We start from the raw sequence: 27144 nt of genomic DNA, 5'->3' as shown, positions 1-27144 counted from the left end.
GGTAAATGGGATGCACTGAGATATAAAGTGAACCATCCATCTATTTATTGCCCCTACTCAGCAGTTTGTTTAGACTAATTGGCACGGATGATTAATTATTATATAACCCATGACAGGCCATGGTAAATTGGAATTAAATGACTGGCTGACATTGCATGTCCCAGTTCAGTTGTGCAATAAGCTAAGAAGGATTCATTTTCCTACTGTGGTACACTGCTCGCTGCATTCATCTTCCCTCTGCACTCGTTCAGCGCTCAGCAACACGACTGGGAAGTAAACTGCACATGTTTGGAGCTAAACACAGAGGTATTTTTAACAGTTAAAGGGACTCGAGGTGTCAGAATGCACACAAAGATGCCAGCTATTCAGCTGTCTGTCAGCAACCCATCTGGTGGAGAATTCAGCAAACCTATCAGCAGCTGTTCTAGTGGATACTGAAACACTGTGTCTCCTTCAGACAGTGGCTGATTGTCATATGTTAAAATAGTATCATTTGACATTTTAAAAATGTAAATGTCAGGAAATAATGTAAGAGTTTAACAAAAGCAATTAGAAAATATTTGTCTGCTTATTGAACAATACAAACATGGCAGAATTCCTGAATTCATTAAAAAGTTTCCTTTTTTAACATTAAAAGAAAACTTATTTAATATTTATATATTCTCAGCTCTGAATTGGGTCAAAACTACTACTCTGGCCATTTGATATTACTCATATATAAAGTTGTGGGACTTAATAATAAATAATAAAGTTTCTGGTGAGATACAGAACCTTGACTTTTAGTCATTTTAATGGGTCAAGATTCAAAAACATGGGGTCCTACATTTCCCACAGTTCAACTCAGTAGAGTCTTTCATGAGACTGTTCAAGCCTTGTAAGCGTCTTTCAATCTCAACAACCCCAGTCTCTGTGCCTGATATAACCCTGATGACATCATTGTTCCTATAGTTAAAAAACAAATTGCGCACATCTGAGGGGTGCCTTCAAAAGTGCACTGTATAACATACAGTATAATAAACAGTATATACTGTATATATATTTGTGTATATATTACAAGCTTTGTAGTATTCCCCATGCATCTACATGCATAAAATCATTATGGTGTCCCTTTAAAAGAAAAGGGCTAAATGTGCTAACATGTGGATAAATGAAAGTTTGAATAAAGATAAAGGTTTGTTTTCAATTTATATTAAAATCCAAAAATTGGAGGATAGCTGCCAACATGAAACTGTTCTCAATTCATGTAAACATTACAGTGTAGTAGTTAACTGTGGGCTTCTGTAAAAGTCTACATTTCCCTCCCATCCAGACCCTCCCAGTGTCGATAACAACACAGTTTAGTGCACTTCCCCGCCCAATTCAATTTCTACGGTCTCTGAAGTCACTGCTGGGCTGGAGGAAGACATATGCACTGTCAGTATCAAATCTAATCAAGTCTGGGCTCCATACCTGTTATGGTTGCTGGTATTCAAAATGGCCGTAATGGTGCTGTAGGTGCTGTTTACGTGTCAATGTCAAGACTACTAATGTATGTGATATGCACAGTTGCGCTCCCTCTGCTCTCTGTGACATATTGCTCTTGTGTTTTTAATGCTGAGGACGAGGGGATATGTTTATCACAAATCATAACTCTCCATTCTTCATCTTTCACATACTGATGTTGATCTGCCTTGCTCATTCTCCTGCTCCTACCACAATAGCTGTCTTTTGCATTCCTTCAGGATTTTGGAGCAACATGTAATTATCAACAGATTTACATCTTAAGTCCACTCCTGCTTGCCTGCTTCCCTCTTTGCCTCTCTTACTCTCTGTTAACCTGCCTCCCTCTCCATCTCTAAATAATTACTTAAATGAATCTATTACCGGCCTGGCCTCAGCATAGCATTAACTGAAATGCCAGTCTCTATGGGAAAGTGATGCATTCCACTGCAGGTATAATGCCTCAGGGAGAGCATAGAAAAGGATTTTCCTAATGGATTCTTTGTTCTAGCAATGCAGTGAGGCTACACTATTATCCACATGAGAGTTTTTTTATGTTCCTATAGTTAAAAAACAAATTGCGCACATCTGAGGGGTGCCTTCAAAAGTGCACTGGCCCAAAATGAAGCGTGATGATCACTGTCAAAAAGATTGATTGGCTGCTTGGCTGTTGTAGCAGCATCAAAGTTTTCTCCTATTAAATCTCACACCTTTGATCAAATGGATGTTGAAAGTGACTACTGCTGAGTGCTTGCTTTGTTCACGTCCCTGTGTGGCTTCTTGATCTCATTTTCCGCTAACACTGATGCACACACAGATTTCTTTATTGCCTTAGTATCAGTCACAGAAGACTGCAGCCTGCATCTGCCCATAAAAAAAAGTCCTCTCAAGTGCGCGTGCAACAAGGCATTTTTGGACTCTCTTTTACCTTTTAGCTTTCATAACTGATACATTTTGTTTAAATTTTGTTTATTGCGTTTCAAATGTATGCAGAGGGTGTGAAAAAGCATTCTTCAATGAGCAATATTGGTGATCCATGAAACCAAATAGCTGTCAGCCCTCTGAATATTACCCTCTAATAGCTGCTGAAGTACTGATTACTGCAGAATCACTAACAAGTATCAAATCACTTCATAGCCCTTTATTAATGTGAGCCCACTGCTTAAGAGTTTTTAACCTATTTTATTGTATTTTGGGTAAACTATATTATTCTGTTTCTTTCTCATTATAACATTATTTTTAAAGGTGCTATGTGTGTAGTTGATCACTGTTATTAGAAGTAGTAGCAGTACTAGTAGTCTTGCAACCTAACCTACCAGACCTTCATTATCATGGTGACAGTAAGAAACATCAATGGACAATGGACTTGTTTGCCTATTTTACCTCCTCTGGCAGTCAGAGCAGTTTGAAGCATACCAACAAGAGCTAATAAATGACCATCAGATGGTTAGATAAATGTAGTTCAGAAGTTGCTCTTTTAGAAGATACTGTTTTCATTTCCTTCATCAACTAAAGGAGTAGACAATTCAGAGTTTGAATAATGCTCCCGGTTTGGAAAAAGCACTAACTGTCAAAACCTAATTATACTTTCAAATAGAAGCAAAAGCTACTAGCTCCTACTCTGTTGTATAAGTTGGATGTATACAAGCTATTGCAGCACTTTCATCCTTTGATTGGGTCAACAAAGCCTGGAGTGTTATATTCCAGTAATTTTACACACGTACACACACACACACACACACACACAAACAACACACAGTAGCCACTCGGCTTGAGGGACTTTGGAGGAAAGAACAAAGACACATGCACACACTCTGGTTCTGCAGTTGTCGTCCCATTTTTCAGAGACACTTTAAACAATCAATGCCGTCTCCAGAGTAATCCATATTCTCCATATCCGTGTTTGCAAGACATAAAACATCAATTATTGTGTCAAATTTTATTCAGAAGTCAAGAATGACAAGTAGGGCATACAAATGAGGTCTGGATAGACACACACATGTGCACACACAGGGTCACACACAAACTGTACTCACACAAACTCTGCTGCACCCCCCCCCCCCCCTTGCCTCAGACACACAAACACACACTGTCCCGCACTCGCATACACACACACAAATTCACATTCACCCCCAAAAGCAATCCTTTTTTGAAAGGGAAAGTGGGGGGCTGAGAGGGGCGTGGAGCGCGGCTCGCTTGCTAACGTACATAATGAAAAGTGCAAGCTCTGTCATTTTCTGCAGATAAAAGTGTTCTGATGAGAGCCGGAGACAATAGCAGCGCATTAATCTCCTTGACGTGCCGAGCTTTGGCTTTAAAACACTCACTTCCCCATTCAGAGGCCCTCTATCTATCTAAAGCTATGCTCTGCAAAACCACATTAGGAGTCCACATACACACACGTTAGAAAATTCACTGTTTCAAACGTTTCACTCCAAAAATTGGTAGTAAATGTACAGTACATACATACATACTGTATATGCTCACATTCAACAAATACATACCATGTATAAATGAAAGTGAGTACAAACTTGCAGTGCTCTCTATATAATAACATCTATACTGTAAAGTAACATAAGCGGAAGTGGTATTGTAATGCTACAATGGATATGCTAATCAAAAAAATGCCGTCCAGCAGTATAAGCATAACAACAATAAACTAATGCAACAGTTAAACAAATATTAATTGGCTTCCCTCTAAATATGCTGGTATTCTATGAACACATCAACTTAAACCTGCATTAATTGATTTTTTGGCCTTGGGGGCAGTTGTAAATTCAGCATCGGCATATTATTAAAGTCACAGACTGTAAAACCAAAGTAATGAGTGGAAACTAGCCAAAAAGCTCAGGGGAGCTGCAGAGTTGAGTGATAATTTTCTGTGGGTTTGTAACTACAAGCAACACCTTTCACATTAGTCTTTTCATTTGTTGTGAAGCCATCGTTCGATTACTGAAATACAAACTGTGTCCTTGCATGCAAACACATTCACACAACACGTTAATAAACATTATACCCATTATATTGTGGGAGACTCACTTGAAAAACAGAGGAGTATTTTGTGTTAAAGCAGCATTAATTGGCTTTTCGTCCACTTGGGGGCAGCAGAGCAGGCTGTAAACACAACACTGATTCTCCTTTTAACTCTTCACCAACTCCTGGGAGAAATATCTGGCTCTTTAGCAACTAAATTCTCAACTGTGTTCACCAGCTGTTCACTAACGTTACAATAATATAATAATGATAAAGTATTGATTAGTGCAGCTTTAAAGTAATGCTACAAGCCATTTAACGTACTTTGCTAACAGTCTTTCATACATAAACTGCACTTAAAAACATTTCAACAATAGCTACTAGGGATTTTCGTCTGAAGGTGCCACAACCCAAGAAATTTAGCATTTCAGAGCTAAGTAGCTCAGCCACATCATAAAATAAATGATCACATTACTTGACGATACAAAAATAAACTGAAAAGGGGAGTTTTTAGCATCGGACAGCTAAAATATAAAGTGCACCCCCTGCTGGAGCCCTCTGGCAACAATTCTCAGTGTTGGTGACAGCAAAATATTTTAATCATGAAAAATAATAACCAAGGGATATTTCTGTGTTTTATTATCATGTGATATTTGATCTATTCTAACACCAACCTCGCCACATCATCTGTCGCAAGCTTGCAAACACATCCACACTAAAATTAGCTCTGGTCTTGTATTGATATAACTGATCCTTGTTTGGGAGGTTTTTCATTTACAAGATGCATATTGGGTAGTATGCCATTCAGTCTCATTTCCAAAATCAATTGGGAAACCTAACTGATGCTGAAAAACATGTTCAGGATGACACAGGCTTGTGTTGATGCATTTCTCATGGCTTATGTTTATGATTATTATTATGATGCTATCATATGGGCCTATTGTGCACCCAGACTGAGCAATTTTAGACTGACACAAAGCCATCAGCTGCTGCTTTCCTTTTTTGTTCTGACCTTCACAGTATCACCACAGCTGACTTACTACAAGCTCAATAAGATTAGTCTCCAAGTGCCCTTTATATTTCTGTGTATTCCTTTCTAATGTGTTATGCAGAGCAGATTCATCTCAATATAGAAACATGGCATATGCAGTGTTTGTGGTATTATATGTACACATCTCATTTTTCCACCATCGGAAACTTACAATCTCAGATATCAAGGTATGTGGTTACTGTTGACGTTCTTTTTTTTCCTCTCCATTGCTTTTTAATCTCCTGTTGCCAAGTGATGTATGGCTCACTGTGGGCAAATAATGTTTTGAAGGACAGTTTGAATTACTTCATGCACACTTTAGTTGTCTCCGGTTTCATTCCTGCATAATGATGGCTGCTCAGAATGGCTGAGCTGTAAAGATTGGTGATGTTTGTGCTGATGCTTTTCCATCTGGTCTTTGAGGGCGACGTGATCTGAGGTTCTGACAAGCGTGCAGGGTTCACGATCGGATCTTGATGTAGTATCTCTTCAGCAGGTTCTTGTTTCTTTTCTTCTCTGGCTTCCTCTGAAGTTTTAACGCTGCTCTGCATAGTCTGGTCATTTTGCTGCTGGTTCAGCAATGTGCTGATGTTGCATTCATGCCTCATAGCTGCACGGTACAGCTCCAGTCCTCTCATGCAACTGACTGCACGTTGCCTTGCTCAAGGGTATCTTAGTGGCTGTTGTTTAAGAGTTACTCATTCCTGTTTTGCTTCTACTGTATTAATAAAAGCTGTAGTATGGATTAATAACTGAAATTACAGCACCAGCCTTCTGTGTGGGCCTGAAATTAGCGCCCAGGAAAAGCCAAATGCCAATAAAAGTTGCCTTTGGTGGACAAATCAATAAGGCACACCCACTGCACAAGCAGGTAACCTTTTTCAGAGAGCACCATATTCAATCCTCACTGATACACAGCAGTTATTTTAGCTGTTAAACTCCATCCTTAATGACTTGCTACTTTTTGGATTAGAGAAAAGAGATGTCTCAGTAACAGATAGGCTGCTGATTGGTTGCCTGTTATGCAGCTTGATGCAAAGCAGTGGCAGCTCATTTTGTGGGGACAATTGGCCTGTTTTATCTGTTGCCCTAGCCTGAGTTTAAACCTGCTTGACTTGCTCATTTAATGCATTACACTGTTGACTTTTAACAGAACACATAACATAAGAAATGTACATGTGTCGTTCATAATGACACGAGCTGCAAAATGAGACGTTCCAGCTCGCTGGGAGCAGTCTGCAACCTTCATTGACGTGCACCTTCAATAAGATGAGTGTACCGCTGACCCCTCCCGGTGTTTCTTCGTGACTGGCTGAGGCAAAGGGGAGTCCATAGGAACTCCTAATGTGGCCCCTGACAAGTGCCTCCAACCCTGCTAATGATGACAGAGGAACTTCCCACACAATCAGCCACTGCATCAGTCTCCCGAGGAGGGAGAGACGGGGGGAACAGCATGAGGTGGAGTGTGTGAATATGTGTGTGTGTGTGTGTCAGCTGGAAGGGTGAGTAAAGGCAGTTGACATTTGTTTGGCAATGCATGCACACTTAAGTAATATGACTTGGCTGCAGTGAGTGAGTGAAATGTGACATGTTTACGTTAGCACGAGTTTGTGTTTGTTGTTTGGTTATGTCAAAAAAAATGTCTTCATCTCTCACGGAGTGTGCCAGTCAGCTGCAGCCATGTGCATTATGTGTAGCAGATGTGCAATAGAGTATTGCTAATCTGTTAGCCTGGTGAGCTAATAGTCAGTAATGGATGAAATAAAGTGATAATCCAGGTTCAAACCAAACCGGTTCAGTTGGGTCGGGTTTAAAAGATGGGGCAAATAAAAAATTTTTAAAAAAGCACAAAAATGTTTTTACACTTTGCTGTCATGGAAAGCCTGGTATATCAATAAAAAACAAATACAACAGAGAGCGATGGAAGCAGGCTTAGCAAATAAATACTGACATCTATAAATCATGTGACCTAACCTTCCCCTGAGGAGAGGATAAGACAAAAACTGTGTGCATCGACAAGAAGACTGCAGTGTTCCTACAAAGAATACATGAAACAACATAACGTGACACATCTCTTGTGCATTTGACTTGATTTGAGTGATGCTCTTTTTATTGTCTTGCACCTGATGGAACCTCCTAATATTTGTGTAATGGTAGAAATGTGAGTTACATTTTCTTTTGCAGATTTTCTGGAAATTCTGTTCAAATTCTTCACAACATTTGGATGGAAACCTAATTTTTGACATATTTTAAAGATTGAAAATTACCAGTGATTGCAGATTTGAGTTGTAACATAACATTTCGGATGAAATAAAAGTATAGTCTTGGTTGAACAAGTCTGGTTCTGTTGTGTCAGGTATTAGTTTAAAGAGTGAGCATTAATAAATGTTCTTACATTTTTCTTTTTACTAAAGTATTAGCCACAGACCACTACACGTTTCAGGCTCTACCTTCTTCAGTGTGTGAAAGTGTTCATATATAAACCCAGTGGTATTGTGCTCCCTAAAGGATTTCAATAGACTTGATATAAAGGCAATAAACAGAGCCCAATCCTCCCTTTGTTTTGCTTTAAGATTAAGTGGTTGGGTTCAGGCGCATTCACTTTTCAAAGATACCTCAAGGATAAATACTCTGTGTTCATAAGCATTAATAGATAGGTGAAAGATACAAAGTTTTTTGTGCTTTTAATTACTAGAAGATACATAGTTAGTATTTTTCCATAAGTGCTTTATATTAAAATTGCAGGAGGCTTTAAAAATGCAGAAATAGTATGTACTCTGCCATAGAAAGGCAACATGTTTTCTGCTTAAAGACTTCCATTAGGATCTATAAAATATATCTTATCCTGAAGAATCACAATATTATCCTATTTTGTTTAAAATAAAGAACTAATATACTAAAAACCCATTCAGTAAATCCATTTTATTAGATTTTATTTAGACAAATCCAGTGGGAGCCAGAATCACTGTTACAACTTGCATCACATGACAGTGAATAATATGCCTGTGAGCCTCTGACGACTGTTGGCAGCAAAACCAGAAAGTTTGTTTTCACTCGTCTTCAGCTGTCAGCTCACATTTATAAATCAATCTGAGAAGCCAGTCGGTATGCAGCCTATTGCTGTTTCATAACAGGCTCGTCTTGCTTAGTCAGACTGCTTTTTTCCCCCCTCTCAGCCTCCCTCTTTCTCTCTTCTGTGTGTTTCATCTCTCTTCCTCCACTCCCTCTCATTTTGTTCTCCTCTCCTCCTCCTTTCCTTTCCACTTCCCTCTTTTGATTTCCTTCACTCTGTCACTCTCCTTATTCTCTGTAACAAGAATCTGTGTTGTTTTGATCCGATGGCGGGGGGGGGGGTTGATGTCAGTGAGCCTCATTGTAGCTGTACATGATATGTGCACGTGCATCTTGATATCTACTGTGGTGTAAATATATCTTGCTTGTGCTGCTGGCGAAGCAGAGCAGCTAGTTGGCGTTATCTGTGATGTCGTAAGTGATGTTAATGAGAAGAACCAACCAAAATTCGAGGGAAAATAATTAATCATTCGTCAGCTCCACTATAAGAAAGGATCTGTGGTACTAAGACACACACACACACACACACACACACACATGCTTTAACAGTGGCAGTGATATTTAGATACAGCAGGGTGCAGTCGTTCTGTTCTCAGAGCCTTAGAAGATTGCGATTGGTGGTGCAGCAGACTTCAAGGCAGTGGATGTCTCCCTGGGGATAGAGCCATGCGACAGTCCGTGTGTGTGTGTGTGTGAGAGAGAGAGAGAGCAGGAGCATGTGAGGGAATGTGTGTATTTATCTGCACTGAAACCTGCTACAAATGTCAAATGTGAATTCTCTGCCTTCCGGTCAGTTGACACACAGTGTTTCCAGCTTGCTTGTCAGTCTATCATCAGAGAGGCATTGGCGTGAGGCTGTCTGTCACAAGTCTCACTATTCTAACTCTTGCTCAGCAGTGCGCCGCTATCGTTTTTTTCCCCCCAATTAATTCAATTAAACAGTCTTTTTCTGACTGATAGTTTGGGTCTAGGCATAAAAGAACCGGTGCCAAAGGGAAGGGGTGAGGGGGAGGATGGGGAAAGGGGGTGGGGGGGGGTTGCATTAACATAACTGTCACAGCTAATCTCAAAGCATCGCGGCCAAGCGAATCTGAGCTCGGTGCCAAATTGACAATGAAAGTTGAGTTGGGCCAGTGAGATGTAAACGCGTGCGAGAGGTAAAAAGTATTTAAGGCAGGAGAGCTCTAAAGAGCGCTGTTGTTTGCAATCGTTTTGACAAAAAGCAGACAATGATATTTTCCTGTTCAGTTGGCAGAACTACAGAGTTGGCAGAAAGTAAGTCTCTCAGTTTGGATGTGGAAACATACTGACACAGGGCATTTGTTTTCTGCCAAAATAATCACATTGATTCTTCCCCCGAATGTCACGGATTTTGCACTCAAATCATACAGCACTGACTTGACCTAAAACTGGCACAACTGATTATGTGAAGATGTTTTAGCAAACAGCTGAAGGCTGAATAGAAAGTTATACAGTTTTAAGAAAGATTCAGAGCTGAGGTTGTGCCCTCCTCAACTGACCAATTAAAAGGACATTTATTAAGCTTAAAGAATAAGGCTGTCAAAAACAACTGATCCTTCTAGTAAATATTGCTTGTGTGGCCAAAAACGGCTTGTAGCTTATTACTCTGGAGCTCAATTGTCCAACAACTGTTAAAAAGACACACATTTGCACTGAGCAATACTTCCATTCATTGTGAGTGAATCCCATATACAACTTCATGGTATCTTATAAACGCACAAGTACTCCAAATATGTATTCATCCGCAGCTCAAAATAGTACCCAATAAATGTGCCATTTACTCAGTTCTTTACTTAAATAAAAGTACCAATACAATAACATCAGAACAGTTTGGTACAAGTTAAAGTCCTGCATAAGCACAAGAGTATTAAAAGCTAAATGTCCTAAACCTATCTATTGTAAATGTACAGAAAAATCTCCCCTGTGACTGACATATTATTCTATCTGACATTATTAGATTAACTTAAGTCAAATGGATCAGTGTGTAAAAGTTAGTTTCAACTATTTTATTTTTGCTACATACATTTCTATCCCTGTAGTTTTTGTTTTTCTCTGACATATTAAAAAATTTACATCTTTGTGCATCAACCAGTTGCTTAAATGTAACCATGTGAAAGGAGAAGGTGTAGAGGGAAAATGTGGTTTAGACTTCAACTCATGTCTGAAATGTGACAAGGAACCTTAACCAGACACCATTATCACTAAGAAAGAATGGGTTTAGGGCTAAATGTTAAAGCAGAGGTACAGAGACCTGGATAAAAAGATTCTACCCTCATATTGGCAAACATCTCAGCTGCTAAACGCTTTTGGAATACCTTTATGCACATTCAACAATATCAGCTCTAAAAGTGCTTTCAGACAGCAAGCAGTTGCTGCAGCTGCCTCCGTTATTTGCAGTGTCAACATGAACCTGTGTGGTTATTTGCCACTGTCTGGGTCGAGTTGATGCAGGAGCTAATTTTACAGGTATCTGAGTTCCCCGAGCTAGTGCAACATCAAGCTTCAGGGTTTAATAATCCATAAACTAATAACTAATTAACTAATATCATAATAATTACTTAAATATTCTGTATTAATTGGGTCATATCACTATTTCTCCTATTTTCAGTTTCAACCAGCAATGTTTAGCAAGGTGATAAGATTAGAGATGGACATAAGCAACCTGTAGCAGAGAGGACTGGATGTAGCTGGTAGCCATGGCAGCAGAGTTGCGCCCTACTGCTGTCCATTCAAAATACAGAACAGGAGCATCACAGGGCAGCAGGTGCACACACTCGCTGTCTGAAACCTGCTTGACTGATATATAAAGAACATGCTTAATTTTATAATTACATAAATGTAATCTAATTCAGTGAAGCTGGTAATAGTGTTGTTATATCACATTAGTGCGTTACATTAATGTAACGTGTGATCTGATAATTCCATATCATTACTTAGCTTCCCCCTCATGCTGTGCTATTCATTTTCTGCATAACAATGGTGCCTTGCCTATGCCTGCACATTCTAGACAGCTCTCTTAATAAGACGACATGCACTGGCAAGTGTGGCAGGCTAAAAATAACAAAGTTCAACCGTCACTGAAGTAGCCTAACAGGAGCTCTCAGTGGTCACCTCACACACTCAGTAGGCTGTGGAAAGCTGCTAATGCTAGGGAGCCAGCACAATGTCATGCACAAGGATGCCTCACCCCTCTTTACTCTGGTCTGACAGAGCAGCATGATGCCAGCTTTAATGTCCTCACAATTCTGCTGCCTTAAAACAGGGGCATCAGTCCATTACACATACTCATTATTGTTCTGATACCTGAGATAATTATCGATCTGATACCTGAGCTGAATCTGAGGTAGGTTTTGGGTCAGGTTTTGATGTGTAGAGCTACAGATTTACTCCATGACTGCGCAAAACTCAGTGGGAAGAGAAACTGTTTAGCTAATGCCTCAATTAGCCTTGCAAGCTAACAGCTGGTAATAGATGAGATAAAGCAAAATTTTTGCTTTGGGTCAACATTAGGTCTTAGGCCAGGTTTACTTATTATTTCAAACTGCACAGAACCAAATCTTGCTAATTATCAGGGAACCTGTTACTGAAGAATGTCCAAAGGTCTTGGGACACCTTGTAGTTCCCATGACTCACTGTGGTTTTATTTTTGTATGCTCTTAACTGTCTCACTGTTTTAATCTGTGCTCTACTTTTACGGTTTACTTGGTTTGTGTTATATGCTGCAGTTAGAACTTTGCAGCTTGTAGCTACATAAACAAGGCTATTATCACTCATTACTTCAGTTTTAAGAAGCCACTACTAATCCACATTCACATGGGGTCAAATGAGAGTGTTCCAGCAGCTGCAGATTCACTGAGCTATGATGTGACATATGGCAGTGGCTAATGGAAGTTAGTTTTGCAGAGTTAGAATGGAGGTATATGGCTAAATTATCATTATGCTATATTAACAAACCAGAAAATCTTTTTTTCTGATCCTTTGTTATACAGCTGTGTTAAACATTAATCACTGTACCATGTAATCAAACAACATTGATAGAGGTTGTGATCATGAAATCCCAGGCAGTTTGTAAGGTTCTCATGGGTCTTTGGTCCTTTATCAGCTTGGGTCCTGGGGTATCTATAATATAAATGTGCGTCATTCTGCCCTTGGAAGATACTGCCTCCTGCTTCTGTTTTATATTTCTCCATCACCGTCTCCCAAGTGTCATTTGTACCATTTCAATGAAGCGAGAATGCTTGAGGGAGGCTAGACTGCCCACTGTCCTATAAAGAATGAAATAGTTGGCTTCAGTGAGTAACGGCATTTATTGAAGAAAATTGACTAACTGCCTTATTGAGCACAAGAGACATAAATGTAAATGTGCACAACACATACTCAGTTCACACACACACATACACTGGGCGCAAGAAGTGGACGAAAATATAGAAATACATGAAAGAGGCGTTTTCAGCTTTGAAGTAGGTAAATCACTTTTACAAATGCACAGGAGAGTCATTAATTTAAATGCCAGTCAGCAGTATGAGTCTGATTAAGAGGTTCGACAATAACTTCTTTTATGTCACTTTTCAAAGCAACATGGAGGCAGCAAGAGTTTCAAAGAGGCCACAGAGTGCTCAATTTACAGGTGCACTGGCAACAAAACCTGCAAATTGTTTGATTTGGCAACAGACTCAAAAAAATGAAACATATGCCAAGCATGAGCGCGCTGTTGGTGAGTTGTTGTGAGCCGAAGTGCACCTGGGGACGGGAAAACACTAAAGCGCTGGCTGCTAAATAGCACAAACTGCAGAGGCAAAAATAACATGACTTTCTGCAGAACTTCTCTGGCTGTTGAAGCCTTATAAGCAGATGTTTATAAAGCTGCCATATGTGAAAACCACTTGTATCCAAGATACAGTTGGATAAGAAGCGCAAATCCTGGAGTGATGAGCACAAACTGGCAATTCTGCACAACGGAAGTTTTAAATGAGCCGGCAAGTCTCTTGTTTTTTATTTTCTACATGTGTTTATTTTTAGAAGATGAAAAAATAACTTCCACCCACAGTAGCTAACTGTTAAACAGGATGGTGAATCTGTAATATGTGAACAGCCTTCCAGGGAGCCATGAGGTCTGATGATTGCACTGCATGATCACATTACGCCCGGAGAAGATGAAGCCATTTTACAGCATTTGCTCCCCACGGCGTGAATACTGTTTCCAACATGTTGCAATGGTGTAGATAATAGCACACTAATGATTGACAGCAGATGTAGCCAACTGGAGAGAATAAGAAGAAAAAGAAGAAAAGCAAGATGTAGCATAGTCAAGCCAGTAGTCAAACAAATTTAGCTTTCCCAGTAAGCAAATCTAAAAATCATTGATCATTTATGAGAACTAAATTCAATCCTCCATCATGAGACAAAGAACTGGAAGCCTTTTTCTTTAAATGTATAGATTAATATTGCACAGAAATAATTAGATTCCAAATTCCAAATGAAAGCTAAAGAAGCATTAACTCTGAATGGTGCTCTTGTTTGTCCAGTGGTGGATACAGGTGGGGTTATGGGATTTAAGGAATGTTAAGTTGTGAAAGGAGTGTGAAAAACAGTGGTGCAAAAAGGCAAATAACCACCGCTGGGTGGAGTATGGATGTTCTGTTAACTATGCTGGGAATTATGGGGCATATTTGTCATGTGGATGCAGTACAATTCAAGATATATCTGGATAAGGAATACAGGAATAATGTATGTACATTTACATTAAATAAGGAATACTTTCCATGTAAAGCTGGACTTAAATACCATTAGTAGGCTGTTATAATTATTTGTTAGAATGACTGAGAGGGAAAATGAAGCATTAATTTAAACTGAAAAAAACCCTAGTTTCTAAGTTGCTTCTTTCCCCAACATAATATGTGAGATGGAACACCTGCATTGCACAACTATTGCAGCACAAAGCACACCATCACTCATTCAAACGAGTGAGATATAAAATACCAAACAACAGACTGCTTAATAGCGCACATTAAACCGATTGCTTGGAAATGTCAAATAAAAAGTCCAGTATAATCTTACAAGAGACCACCAGATCCCCCAAAAAAAAAAAAACTCCTGGACAAAGTTCAGGGGCAGCAGCTCAAAGAGAGAGTGTGATTTTATCCGTCCATCCATCTTTATCAGCAGTGGCAGCAGGCGAGGCACAATCCTCCTCCCCCGGCCACGTGCTCCAGCTCCTCCTGGGGGATCCTGAGGCTTTCCCAGGCCAGATAGGGATATGTAATCCCTCCAGTGTGTGTTGGCTCAGGGGTCTTCTGCTAGTTGAGAGTTCAAAGAATACCTCTAGAGAAGGGGGGCTGTCTGGGAGACATTCTAATCAGACATCCAAGCATAGCTTGGACTCAGAGTTCCTTTCAGTTGTCTGAGGTCTGTAGCCTGAAACTAAGAGTGATCCCAGACCCCATTTGTATCAATCCCGTTCATTTATTACGCAGAGACTAACAGATCAACCAGTGGCTTACTTACACATTTTTGACGTGTAAATAGCGTCAACTTCTGGCTTGTAATTATAATGATTTTCCTGGCAATTCCAATATATCTAACACAGCACTTACTAGTTTAAAAGTGCCTAAAAACAAAACAAATATTGAGCCCTCATATCAGCCCATAATTTCTATAATCATGCAACCGTGAGAGTAATTAGCATGGGAATCTTTGCATTCCTGCCATCCATCCTGTAGGAGGTGACTGTGTCATTAGTTTTGGAAAGTTGTAAAAAAAAGAAAAAAAGGAATTGATTTCTGCACCAAGAATAAAGGGCCTGTTTGCTAGCAATCAGCTAACACCAGTCAGTACAAAACTGTGGTAGCTATAGCAGCAAGTCAGAGAAGGCATTTCTCATGAAGCGCCTTTCCTACTAGAACTTATCACCTTGTTACTTTAAAAGGACTCCCCACAGCTCAGCTGTGCAATTCACCAATGTGTCTGAACATAAAAACAACACATTTCTCACTTTGCAAAATGCAGCTCGACACAGGTTATTACTCTGCATCGGCTGTAAAATCTACATCAATTCAACTACCCATTCAATGTGTCTATGTGGAGTGTACAGGTAAAATATTGATGCTTTGTAAAGCTGCTGCCTCGCCCTGAGCACACAAACTATATCCAATCAATATAGTTTAAAAACCCTACGCTGCCAATCCTTATGTTTATGACCCAGAAATATTACTCCCTTAATTATGAGCAAAGCAGGAGCTGCGGGCATTCTCCCGTGTGCACACACACACACACACAGGTTGCAGCCTTTCATAATAAGTTTAATACCACAGCTTTCACTCCTGGGTAATCAATCTGTAATTCATCATTATTTATCCAGCACACAAAAGGCCCCAGAGGACTCTTGCACACACACACACACACACACACAGATCATATATATATATATATATATATATATATATATATATATACACACACACACACACACACAGCTCAACTCACATGGGAATGGGCAGGCATAAACGTGCACACACGCACACTCGCAGACACCCTGGAGGTGTCTTTGCCCACTTGGAGGTATTAAGGGATCATGGAGGAGAGGTAATTAGAAGCACAGAGGAGGAGAGTGAGAGACAAATACAGGACAACACTGCGATGTCTGAGGCCTGCAGACATGAAACACAGAGGCAATGAGAGGAGTCAAGACCTCTTTAGTCCAATAAAGGTCAAGATCATGACCGGAGGAGTGGAGTCCTCATTAAATGTTGTGCATTTAATACTTTTAGTAACATGGACTTTATCGCATTCCTTGGAAACTTTGGTTAATTGTGTAAAAGCCAGATTCCAAATGCAGATTGAATTTCAATCTCTCTCAATTTGATTGACAGGTACCTGAAAATGGGCCCCAAATCAGGCTTTAAGACAGCCTGACTTTCAAAGTTTAAGTTTAATCACTAAAACAGCTCTATACACTTTACTCCAATACTCCAAACTGCCCCATTGTCATAATGTGGTGAGAAAATTGAGGTGATAAAAATCCTGAGTTCCAGGACTCTCCTCTGAATACAAATCCTCCCTACTTTGCCAGGACTGGCGTCCCCAAACTCCAACCTTAGCCACCTCTAAACTGAACATTACCATGTGTTTGGTGGTGCTTGAGGGCCATTTACAACTTGGCAGTACGCTCTGTAGCCAGGCTAAAAGGTATCCACTGTTTATGCACTGTTTCACTGCTGCAGTCAGTTGAAATCTTATTACCTGCTGTTTTATTGTTCTTTGCAACAAAAAAGTACCACCAACAGTTTTTGATGTTGCAGCTGAATAGTCCAAAAAATGTTTTCCTTGACCCCAGTGCAGAATGTCATGAGGTCAAGGAAAGATGTGGAGAGAATCTATGTAATAATGCAACGGCGGATGTTACTAACACCATAAGTTGCTTTAAATGTTGCTGGGTGCCAGAAATTGTGGGACAGTATTATCTCTTTACCTCTCACAAAGAGTGGCCAAGTGTACCTTATGCTAAAGAAAATATGAAGAGAAGCCTTGAAGCACCTTTCCTTAACAATTAGAAAAGTCAACAAACTCTTATCATGGCTATCCTCTTAACACAGTGGTTATGACACACAGAATTGCAACATTGCAAGTTTTTTTTTAATCTTTCTGGAAACTGCTTGCTACTCTCAGAACAAACTGGATATCCAAGAATATTATGGTTTCCAGTTTCTACTGCTGATAAGCAGTTTCACTGTCTTTTCAAATGCTGGCCAGTGGCAGCAAAAAACAGAGTCAAGGACAAATTTCATCATATTCCAAGCTTGCCCAAATGTCAGGTGCCTGTACACATCAGAATGCATAAAATCAGGTTTTAAACAAAAGAAAAAACAATGGTGCAATAAGTTACTAAGTATGTTTGCATAATGCAGTTTGGACATTAGAGAAGGGCTGAGTCAGGTTGAGTTGTATGTGATTATTCACCAAGGAATACCTCAGCTCCTCGAAACTAAGAAGTTCACATAATGTTACCACTGTCCAGAGACAATTTCAGCAAGAACACCACATCCACAAAAGGATGGCTTAAGAGGACGATAATCCATCTTTAGAGCTCTCAAAACACACGGATCTGCCACACACAGCATGCAGCAGCCACAAGTGTGTGTTCTTCAAAGCCAAATATAATACACAAGAGATCAAAAATGTCCACTTTAAGTCCATCAGAGCACAAGCAAAGCATCAAAAACATTTCCATCCCATAAATTAACCAGTCTGGGCAGAAAAACTGCTGCCATTCTGGATATTTTAAAAAGCCAAATAAAGCAACATTAAGGGATTAAACATGGAGCTGTAGAGAGAGTGGAAGATAGAGAACTTTAACTGTGGTTATAACTTGAATGAGCAATGCATGCAGTTAGTCATTAACTACAGTGACATAATACAGCTCCACTTGGCCTAATATAATGCCATTAGTGGCTCAATGGCTCACCATTACACATCCCCTGCCATGAAAGGGTCCATTTTACTATGACATGATGCACAAAGCAGTGAGGCAAAAACTGACGTTATACTTAAAAGACAGCTCGGTGACAGGGAGGTCAATGAGCCATTTATTTATTGACCAAGGTCATTCCTAATTAAAGAATAAGAGAGAAGGTAGATGAGATGGAGAAGTTGTTTCTTTTAAGCTGCACATCACTCCTGCTGCACAACAGCCCTGCCAGCATAAACTGACAGGAAAAAGGCCTGCACAGCCTGCCACTGTCCACTGTGATTATTGATTCCCTTGGGGTCTCTACTTCCCCTGCTACTGTTTTTTTTTTTAACCCAGGCTGGGAGCTGCTGTGAATTTCACTGGCTGTTCCAACTGCACTTTGCAAATTTCTGTTAGTTTCTACTTGTTTTCCCTCTTTGTGCATCAGGACTCACATTTTTGTTACTCAACCCACGTAGTGAAAAAAAAATAATCTGGTTTATACTCCCTCTAATTAGAGCATGACACTGCAAAAACTAAGTGTAGCACTGGCTTTGTAGAGAAATGTTGCAGTATCCTCAGTAGTAAAACTGATGTGTAAGATGTTCTTACCTAATGGGCCCTAAGTTGTTTATCATTTTAATATGAAAAAATATATATTTTTTACTTGGTTTGGCATTACCATTGAAACTGAAGCCCTCCCCTTGAAGGTGCTATATGAAAGTTTTTGCTATTGCTACACAGCCATGTTTACTTACCAGTTTAGAAGCAGCATTGTAAATTCAGCATTAAACTTTCATTTCTGTACTCATCAAGAGGTGTCTCCAGTGGTGCAAAGCAACACCAATATTAACTCTTGCTTTGACTCCATTTCTACCACCTCTACTGAAGTTAACATGCTAACCAGCCAGCCCCATACCTGTAACAGTGAGTCACTGTAGTGTCCAGTCTGCCCTCTGTCCAACATGAAGAGGGAGTGATGCCCAGAGGTCATGTTCTAACCTCTTGTCTTCTAAACAAGGTGATGGCTGAAGTTCTTGGTAAGTACACAGCTGTTAATGCTAGGTAGTGATAGCAGAAACTTACATATAGCACCATTAAACTTTCAGCAAACAATTAACTGCAAGGGCATTAGTTAAATCTTACTTGAAGGACTTACTTGAATATCCTCAAACCCAACATGACTTAATCAGATGGTCTTTTTAAAGTAGAGTGTTCAGTAGGAGCCACTGGGCTTGAGCGGCACAAAAGAGTAAGGAAAAGTATCAAGGGAGACATTGGTTGATTCATAATATGCAATATTTTTCTTATTATAATTATAGATGATTAAATTCAAAAGGTATCTAAAGCATATTGTAACTTCCCCTCATTCTCATTCTGTGAATTTCCACCCTTGCAATACCCTGCTGAGTTAGATGCAAACCCAGTGTGTGAGCAGTTACAGTACACAGGCCCCCCAAACAGAGCGATATATTTTTAGATGAGTTCTCCGAGCTGCTATCCATCATTCACTCAAATTACGACAGAATGATTATTACAGGGTGACTCCGAGCTCAATTTTGACAGTCCTGCTGACTCAAAAGCAAAAGGTTTTTATAAATGCAGAATGCTTTATGGATTTTACACACATCAGAGTGGACTTATATATGGTCACACTTTGGACTGTGTCATTTACCATCAATGGAGCTAACCTCAGTTATTGACACTGCTGTTTCTGATCATTAGTTTGTGGCAACAAAGGAAACAGTGTAATCATTAATACTGGATAAACTGTACATAAGCATCTTTGAAAAGGTCTGTATTGTATTTTTTCCCCTTTCAATCCTTAAAAGCAGTCTGTTTGTAGAATGGAGAAAATGCTTTTATTTACATGTTTCTTGTTGTGTTTCTTCTTGTGTCCATTTTGGGTTGGATGAGATTGTAAAGGTTTGTAGTGGTGGTGTGTATGGTCTCCTTTTGTTGTAATTGTAATTGTTTGTTTTTTTTATGATTTGTGATGGTTTCCGTGACTCCAATGGTTTACGCGACAGATATATGATGGATTCAGTTAGGAGGCTCCATAGATATATAGTTGATATTCCCAGTAAAGGTTCCAATAAAGCCATTATAACCATATACAATTTTATAAGTGAATATTGCTACAATACAGCACAGATGTAGGAATATCATCAGGTGACAAATATTCCTCTCATGACCAGAAGTGCACCACTGAACCAACAGCACGCTCACTGTTGCGTAAACCAACAAATGCAGGAGTGTAAAAAAAATGGTTTTCCTCATGACGGAGATAAAAATGGAGAGCGTCTGCCGCGTCGACCCCCTCCATCTCTTCGCCATCATCCATCAGCCTTGAGATGAAGACTTTGAGGAGATGCATTGTTGTCTGCCAGCTGTTGTCAACAACCCTCCCTATCCTTTTCTCTCAGTCTTTCGAAAATCTATTTTTCCTCATCTTTAGAAGGAATCTACATTGTCTGCTCTCTTCACATATGAAGTGAACCTTTGTGCCATATGTAATGAAAGAAAACATGATCCTGATGGTTTCAAATTGGCCTTATTCAGAGAATGACTTTGTTGGTGTATTTGAAAACAGTTTGGTTAGGTTTATGTATAAAAATACTTGGTTAAGTATAGGAAAAGATCATACTTTGGGTTAAAAAACCTCCCATCACATTACGTCTGTTTTTATTCCTGACAGAAAAGTCAAGAATTGTTATGCTAGAGGTCCTCAGGCAGTATAGGTCAAATTACGCATTTGAAAAAAACAGCAATGCTGTTGTTGCTTTTGTGAAAACAGTCTGTCATTTAAAAAGAAAAAAATAAGGTGGAAAAATGGATTTTCAAGTCAAGGTTGAATAAGTCCTCAGAGAAGACAGTCTCTCAGGTTTGATGGATGTGCTAATGCACACCCAGAAAACACTTGATGTTCCACGTTAAACACCTTCTTCACATGTACATCGTCTGTTTGGATGTATCTTTACTCTGGTAACACATTTTCCTGGCAGACAGCACAATACGTGTTTGTGAGGATTAAAATACTGCAATTAGTGTGATGTGGGTTTTTCATCCTTTAAGAAAATAATGTACTTCAGAGAAAATGGTCAATCAAACCATTAGGAAAATGATGCTCTACAGAAAACTGTCTGCTACATCTAGCCTTCACCTGGAATTACTGGAACTCAGAGAGGTCATGATTCAGACCAAGGGAGGGGCTACGGAGGTGAAAACATACTTAGATGTCTGACAAACGCTGACTAATTATAGGTCAACATGCATTAAGGGCTCTGACTGAAGTTTACGCATGTGGCAGAAGAGGAGGATAAAAGAAAAAATAGATCAAAAAATAGATGAAACACTTATGGGTTCACCTACAGGGAGAAAATATAGCACTGATGAAGGTGCCAATATTGCTTTTTTTCTGTTTTAGACTGTAGCTAATAGGTTGAAATGTGCCTCGGAGGATGTGGAAAAGAGCCTGTACTGTGTTTGGCATGGCACATAGAAGGTTTTTGAAAAGGAGCAAACTAAATTTAGACAGGTTGAATTTGACACAGACGCCCGCGACTGCGCATGTGCTCACAGACACAGTCATTAGGCTTTCAGCAAACATCATCTGGGTGGAATGATGAGTCTTTAGTGAGATGCATTTGTTTCCTTCACATTACTGGAGGGAGGAAGGTGGGGGTGGAGGGCTTGGGGGAGGGGGAGGGGGGAGCTGGTGGTGGCGGAGGAAGGGGCGGGGGGGCTGCTATTGATATGCCCCATGCAGTGCCAACACCTGACTAATTTCATGCAGCCATTCAAATGACTGCCTCCTTTGGCTCATCTGTGCTTCCTGCCGACTCCCCACTGAGCGTGCTCACAGAGGAACAGGTCAATGCAAATGAGCTACAGACCTTTAAAGGGACAGTTGGCTCTAAATCAAGTGTATTTAGGTGTCAAGCCTGCCCTATATGATATCCATATTGAATTGATTATTATTTATTGAAGTTGCAAAAACAAAAAACAAAAACAACACAAGATATTATTTCATAGAGGCAGATCACTGGAAATGTCATACTATGCGTCATCTGGTTCAGGACAGGAATCAAAATTGCTAGGTTAGTGGGAATGGAAAATGGGACAGCACTTTAAAAAAAAAAGGGGGGATGTTTTCAAAATGGTCAAAGGCACATCCCACAAAGTGTGCCCTGGAAGTAACAAGGCCTGTGACGCATGTAAAATGATCACTTTTCAAGGGGTGCGATAGAGAAGTACTATGATTTTCTTGTTCTAATTTCCCATTCAAGTGGACCCACTGGAGCGAAAATGGAGCTCCAAGATTAAAAATCACCCGCTTGTGACGAGGGCCAGTCATTATTACAAAACAGCATCATGTATTGTGCTTAGAGTATGAAGTACTATACATGTGCACACGTATACTGCCACCTATCCCCCCTCACTTCAAACAGGAGCAGTGAAATAGCAGCGAGATGTGTTAATTATACTGACTGAACAAATCCTACAGTGGCAAACAAGCACGCATTCTCATTTATTATTGGCGTCTGAGAATTGAATTAAAAAGTAATTTATCCAATAAAAGACTTGGGTCATTTGGATGAGTTTGGGAGATGATATCAAATGTATGACAATGAAAACAGAGAGAGAGAAGACACTGACCAAATTGTTCACAATAAACTATTTGGTATGCAGAGTATGACACCCACACAGAAACAGGAAACAAAACTGTCATTATTATTTTTATGTATTTGCTGCAATACAGCCTGAGCAAGGTGTCCTAAGGGTAAATAAAACTGGATAAAAAGTACGTCAAATGTAGCTGTAATTGAGCTGTGTGGGATTTTATCTGTCAAGTAGTTAAATGTCCCTGTGAAATGAGCTGGGATAACACAACCTCTTCCAGCCATTTATATAGAGAGTTATTTTTGGTTGCATTTTGTGTCAAGATAATCCCCAGATCCCCAGCATAGACAAAAATATTGAGTATAATATTTCTGGACGTAATATAAATGTAAGTTAGTAAATTAAAAAATTAGATAAAAACTCTACTAAAAGGTTATAATTACACTAACGTGCTAACATGCTCACATGACAATGCTAACGTGCTGGCGTTTAGCAGATACAGCAGAGTTCAGCTTCAAACTTCTTTCCTTTGCAGCAGTGCTTCTAATTCACTTCTTTTCTTCTACTGAACTCAGCATGCTACCCAGCTAGCGCCTGCCCGGCTGGCCTGTCTTGTCTCTTTTTGGTAGCACAGGCTGCCCTGAAGAAGCAGTGCTGCTCAGAGAACCTATTCTAACCTCTTGTATTGTACACCCAATGATGGCTGAAGCTCTTGGCAAGCAACCATCACCAACAGAAATTGCATTTGGCAGCAGAGAAAATTAACAAATAGCCCATTTAAGCAATAATGATTGGATTAAGTCTACAAACGCCTTATCTTCTTTTGGAGAGATATCTATGTAACCACTCTGGTAAGAGAAGTGTGGACTCAGAAGAGCAGAAGATGTAGACAGAGCTGAATGAAAAAAAATTCAAAGCAACCAGGCAGGCAATCAGCAAAGGAAAACAAGTCTAAAAGGGGAGCAGCTCATTCACAAACAAACACACCAACCAGAATAAAGGCTACGGGGCTGGTATAAGTCTCAGAGAATTGATGAGAAGATTGGGAGCAGGTGTGCAGGTGGGTGTGGGGGTTGGGTGATGTGGAAAGGTGGGGACACGCTGGTGGAAAGAGAGGCTGAGATGACTGACAGGTTAGAACTGACAGACTCCTAAAAAAGCAGCAGTAGCTCAAAGACTGGACTCACTTAAACCTGCCTTTCCTTGTTAAAGAGGATTATAAAAATAGAAATGAAACATGATATAAAATGAAGCTCATTTCATTGCAGATGATTGTTCTCACTGTGAGATTTGCAGTTTAACTTTGTGTTCAAACCAATCACAGTTCAGGAGCAACACTTCACTCGGTGAAAATCCAGGTAGCCATAAATATGTATTTTGGAGGACAATGAACAGAAAAATGCCTCCCTACCAAACCTCCTGCCAGTTACTTTGCCAGACAGCAAAGTTGGCCCCAGCAGTTTTTGGGCTGTCGACTCATAATGGAATTCAGCAAAAAAGAATGAGGAATGAGAGTTTGTTTTCAAAGGGTACGAATCTAGGGGCCTCTGCAGAAAAATAAATTAAATAAAAGTAAAGTGTTGAATTACTGAAAGGTCTTCCAATTCACCTATGATCACTTAAGATATATTTAAAACAAAATACTTGGCATTCTAAATTCTTAATGCTTAAATGCTAATAAAAAAATAAATGTTGATTTTTATTTTCTCATTCAGCATTTTGAAGAAACTAAACCTTTTTGTGAGCTTGAATTATGCTCTTTCAGAAGGCTGGCTCAATCAGCTCAGTGGTGCAGGCATGTTTGAAGTACTGTTACTACAAACTTCAAACACACAATGTGGCGAGCTGTGAGGGGGGAAAGATTCTGGCTTTGAATTTCCTGACGTTTCTTGCAACTACACATAAAATATTGAATATACAGTATTAACAGTATCATCAGTTATCCATTAGATGTTTTGTGTTCTTCTTATCTTTTGACCATGTTTCAGTTTGCATAACACCACTTTCAAAGTGTTACATTGGCAAAACATTATCACGTCATTACATGATTGTACTTTGCATTCAATATTTCAAATATCCAACAAAAAACCCCTTGAAAATTTGTTATTAAGTCCACTGTCACATACAAATCCTTGCCTTTCTCTTCCTTAGTTATCTGAGGTAAGTGAAGTGATTTGACCCTCTACCCTTCCAAACAAGCATCCTCACTGCAAATCATTTTGTTGTGGATAACATTAAGAATGAGGCTCTCACTTACTCATCTCATCCTCTTTCAGACAGGAGAATACATCATCAGCGAAGTGCACGGGGTACAAAGACAGCTGGCTCCTCAGATTAATTTCACCATCTCCTTTTTCTCTCCTGCATGGAAAAATAATTCATTTACTTGATATTCAATGCAAGTGAACCTCTCCCATACTTTCATGTGACTCTTTCTCACAAGCAGCCTCTCTCTCTCTCTCTCATATACACACACACAAGAACGCGCAACTGCACAATGTCAGGACAATCGCTTTGACCAGGCACAGGGCCAAGGGCTGTGTAAGAACCGTAATTTCATCCTATTGCTTAGCTAGGTCACCTTATGCTTGACCTACCCATTGGTGTGGGTGTGTGGCTCAGGCTTTGTGTGTGTTTGTTGCGCTCAGACAAAAATGTATCCACTGGCAGAGAACGATACAAGGTTTAATGGAATGGGAAAACACTACCAGCTTCAGCAGGCTAAGGTGACTGCTACATGCTGGCGTTGTGGGCTCATAAACTGTGCTGCTTGTTGTCTCTTCCTTATCTCGGCTTACACCTGCAATAAAAATATCCCTAAAAACAAGAGCCTTAATTCTAGTCGTAAAATCATGTTACCGCTGCAAATGAGGAGAGATCATAGCAATTGTTTTACACGCCAACACACAATCAAGTGTCCTTTTCAAAAAGTTTACTCATTCGGGAAAAGTCGCCGGCATACATGCTCTTTTTTAGGCAAATCTTTTCATACTTCTCAGTAAAACCACAATCTTTTACAAGCAAAAATAAAAAAAAGCCTCACAGAAGCAGCTGTCAATTCAGTCTCTTGCTCAAGGCCACAGTAGTTCATTTTCCTCAGCTACCTGTACTTGGTTATCTTGGTTATAAACATCTTTGTGCAATACCTTTGACTGATCCAGCCTGTACTCACACCATGGACTAAGTTATTTCTTTTTTAATGTTTTAAAGTTTTTACATTATTTAATATTATATGCATTTGTGTGTTTTATAATGACTTATTTCTCATGTAATATTTTCAAAGCATTACTTTAAAGCACCTTGAACTGCCTTGCCTCAATGCAGCATCCTATCTGCTTCTCTTAAAGAGGTGATGAGCGATAGAAATGGCTTTTCTAGACACAGTAGGTCTATTAAGAAACATTTCCATGGCATTTATATGCTGTAGAATGCTCTCAAAGCACCAGCAGCAATTGTATACCATACAGACCTATACAGGCCTAAGGTCATGTGCATTCCATTGTAAGGTGTTTGAACTGCCCAGTGGGAGAGCCAGATCTGAATTTAAAAAACACTTCCTGCATTGGCACATGCTGCACATTGACCTGCTTTCATGACCACTTTTATGAGGAACACTCTGATGCACACATGCATAAACACCGACATACACAATGTGCACGTACTATCAGTGAAGAACCATATACTACTATACTACTGCCCTAAGACTGCATTTCAGAAATATCCTAAATGCAGGAAAATAAGATGAAGATTAATAATAAGGTAATTACTTTGCAAAACTGGGTGGAATTATCTTTGTATGAGTTTTGTTTTTTAGGGAAAGCCTGCATATTACACCTTCCACTGACTTGCATGAATTTATTTTGACCATAAACACACAATTCTCACATTTGCAATACTATTTATTTATCAATCATATTTTATTAACAGATTTTACACAAAAATGAGCAGAAAGGACCCAGAGAAAACACTGGACATATTGGGTCAGGGTTTATTTTAGGAACGAACGTAATATAGTAAAACTAGAACTAAAAATTATTTTCTAGATAAATGTAAATATATGGTGATTTTTAGGTGCATTAAAAGTACACAAATGTTTCCATAATCCACAGGTTGGTAGATGGTCTTTTTTTGTAGGGTGATTGAATTTACTTATCGTTATTAGGATTACATGGATAATTAATCACAGATTGTGTTATTATTTTAGTGAGATGTGATAGCTGTTTGGAGTGAAACAACAGGCGACATGCAGAAACCTAGTGTCTTCATAGAACAGTGTCACACCGATTTCACATCTCAGGCACAGCTAATGAGTGTATGGCCAACAGCTTGAAGGGCAACACTGCTTAGTATGCAGGACTTGCCCACATACTGGTCCAAAAAATAACACAATAGGTGATAACAGGAAAACAAAACTGACATTAAACTGACATTGTTTTAAATTGAACAAATTAGCTATTTTGGTAATTTAACATGCTGGGGATATAAAAGGGTAAATGATAAT

At 39.5% G+C, this 27144-nt stretch overlaps 1 protein-coding gene across 2 annotated transcripts in view; it reads right to left on the bottom strand.

The window, feature by feature from the left end:
• The window catches only part of slitrk6 (SLIT and NTRK-like family, member 6), a 102098-nt gene that overhangs the window by 69723 nt on the left and 5231 nt on the right, over positions 1-27144 (bottom strand). The window contains exons 3-4 of one of the 2 annotated variants that reach the window (XR_007809103.1): positions 24901-25004; positions 13628-13835 (exon numbers count right to left, since the gene is read on the bottom strand). The gene's annotated coding sequence lies outside the window, so the exon portion shown is untranslated. Of the gene's footprint in view, positions 1-13627; positions 13836-24900; positions 25005-27144 lie in introns of those variants that run through there. The other variant, XM_018689236.2, reaches the window with a different exon arrangement.

The sequence above is a fragment of the Lates calcarifer genome, linkage group LG7_2, assembly GCF_001640805.2.
Source record: "Lates calcarifer isolate ASB-BC8 linkage group LG7_2, TLL_Latcal_v3, whole genome shotgun sequence".
Taxonomy (NCBI): Eukaryota; Metazoa; Chordata; class Actinopteri; family Centropomidae; genus Lates; species Lates calcarifer.
This window is presented reverse-complemented; position numbering and strand designations above follow the sequence as displayed.